The sequence below is a fragment of the Arachis ipaensis genome, chromosome B1, assembly GCF_059453495.1.
Source record: "Arachis ipaensis isolate K30076 ecotype BB chromosome B1, ASM5945349v1, whole genome shotgun sequence".
In the NCBI taxonomy this organism is placed as follows: Eukaryota; Viridiplantae; Streptophyta; class Magnoliopsida; order Fabales; family Fabaceae; genus Arachis; species Arachis ipaensis.
The window spans coordinates 45,122,025-45,124,323 of record NC_142436.1 but is presented as its reverse complement, the minus strand read 5'-3'; the positions used below and the strand labels follow the sequence as shown (position 1 = coordinate 45,124,323).

General features: G+C 41.4%; 1 non-coding gene across 1 annotated transcript; it reads left to right on the top strand.

The window, feature by feature from the left end:
- Positions 1-1,892: 1,892 nt before the first annotated feature.
- Positions 1,893-2,000, top strand: LOC148576407 (small nucleolar RNA R71). Its single transcript, XR_015903864.1, has one exon. It is a non-coding gene; the product is annotated as a small nucleolar RNA R71 (small nucleolar RNA).
- The last annotated feature ends 299 nt before the right edge of the window (positions 2,001-2,299 follow it).

The following is a 2,299-nucleotide window of genomic DNA, read 5'->3' as shown; positions in this document are numbered from 1 at the left end:
TTTCTGGCGTTTAAACGCCAGACTGTTCTCCTCCAGGGTGTGCTATTTTTCATTCTATTTTTCACTCTGTTTTTGATTTTTTTAGTAGTTTTTGTGACTTCACATGATCATCAACGTAAAGAAAACATAAAATAACAATGGAAAATAAATAAATATAATTAGATAATATTGGGTTGCCTCCCAACAAGCGCTTCTTTAATGTCAATAGCTTGGCAGTAAGCTCTCATGGAGCCTCACAAATGTTCAGAGCAAGGTTGGAACCTCCCAACACCAAACTTAGAGTTTGGTTGTGGCCTCCCAACACCAAACTTAGAGTTTGACTGTGGGGGCCTTGGTTGACTCTGCAGTGAAAGAAGCTTTTCATGCTTCCTCTCCATGGTTACAGAAGGAGATCCTTGAGTTTGAAACACAAGGTTGTCCTCATTCAGTTGAAGAACTAACTCTCCTCTGTCCACATCAATTACAGCCCTTGCTGTGGCTAGGAAAGGTTTTCCAAGGATGATGGATTCATCCTCATCCTTCCCAGTATCCAGGATTATGAAATCAGCAGGGATGTAAAGGCCTTCAACCTTTACTAGCACGTCCGCTACTAGTCCATAAGCCTGTTTTCTTGAGTTGTCTGCCATCTCTAATGAGATTCTGGCAGCTTGCACCTCAAAGATTCCCAGTTTCTCCATTACAGAGAGTGGCATGAGGTTTATCCCTGACCCAAGGTCACATAGAGCCTTCTCAAAGGTCATGGTGCCTATGGTACAAGGTATTAAGAACTTTCCAGGATCCTGTTTCTTCTGAGGCAATCTCAGTTGATCCAGATCACTTAGTTCATTGATGAGCAAGGGAGGTTCATCTTCCCAAGTCTCATTACCAAATAATTTGGCATTCAGCTTCATGATTGCACCAAGGTACTTGGCAACTTGCTCTTCAGTAACATCTTCATTCTCTTCAGAAGAAGAATACTCATCAGAGCTCATGAATGGCATAAGGAGGTTCAATGGAATCTCTATGGTCTCTAGATGAGTCTCAGATTCCTTTGGTTCCTCAGAGGAAAACTCCTTGTTGATCACTAGACGTCCCAGGAGGTCTTCCTCACTGGGATTCACGTCCTCTCCCTCCCTTGTAGGTTCGGCCATGATGGTTAATTCAATGACCTTGTACTCTCTTTTTGGATTCTCTTCTGTATTGCTTGGGAGAGTACTGGGAGGGGTTTCAGTGACCCTTTTACTCAACTGGCCCACTTGTGCCTCCAAATTTCTAATGGAGGACCTTGTTTCATTCATGAAACTTAAAGTGGCCTTAGATAGATCAGAGACTATATTTGCTAAGCTAGATGGATTCTACTCAGAACTCTCTATTTTTTGCTGAGTGGATGATGGAAAAGGCTTGCTATTGCTAAACCTGTTTCTTCCACCATTATTAAAGCCTTGTTGAGACTTTTGTTGATCCTTCCATGAGAAATTTGGGTGATTTCTCCATGAGGGATTATAGGTGTTTCCATAGGGTTCACCCATGTAATTTACCTCTGCTATTGTAGGGTTCTCAGGATCATAAGCTTCTTCTTCAGAAGATGCCTCTTTATTACTGTTGGATGATTCCTTCAATCCATTCAGTCTCTGAGAAATTATATTGACTTGCTGAGTCAATATTTTATTCTGAGCCAATATGGCATTCAAAGTATCAATTTCAAGAACTTTCTTCTTCATAGGCGTCCCATTACTCACAGGATTCCTTTCAGAAGTATACATGAACTGGTTATTTGCAACCATGTCAATGAGTTCTTGAGCTTCTGCAGGCGTTTTCTTTAGGTGAATGGATCCACCTGCAGAATGGTCCAATGACATTTTAGATAATTCAGAAAGGCCATCATAGAATATATCCAGGATGGTCCATTCTGAAAGCATGTCAGAAGGACACTTTTTGGTCAGTTCCTTGTATCTCTCCCAAGCTTCATAGAGGGATTCACCTTCCTTCTGTTTGAAGGTCTGAACATCCACTCTAAGCTTACTAAGCTTTTAAGGAGGAAAGAACTTGGCTAAGAAAGCCGTGACCAGCTTATCCCAAGAGTTCAGGCTATCTTTAGGTTGAGAGTCCAACCATGCTCTAGCTTTGTCTCTTACAGCAAACGGAAAGAGCATAAGCCTGTATACCTCGGGATCAATCCCATTGGTCTTAACAGTATCACAGATCTGCAAGAATTCAGTTAAGAACTGAAAAGGATCTTCGGATGGAAGTCCATGAAACTTGTAGTTCTATTGCATCAGAGAAACTAATTGAGGTTTAAGCTCAAAATTGTTTGCTCCAA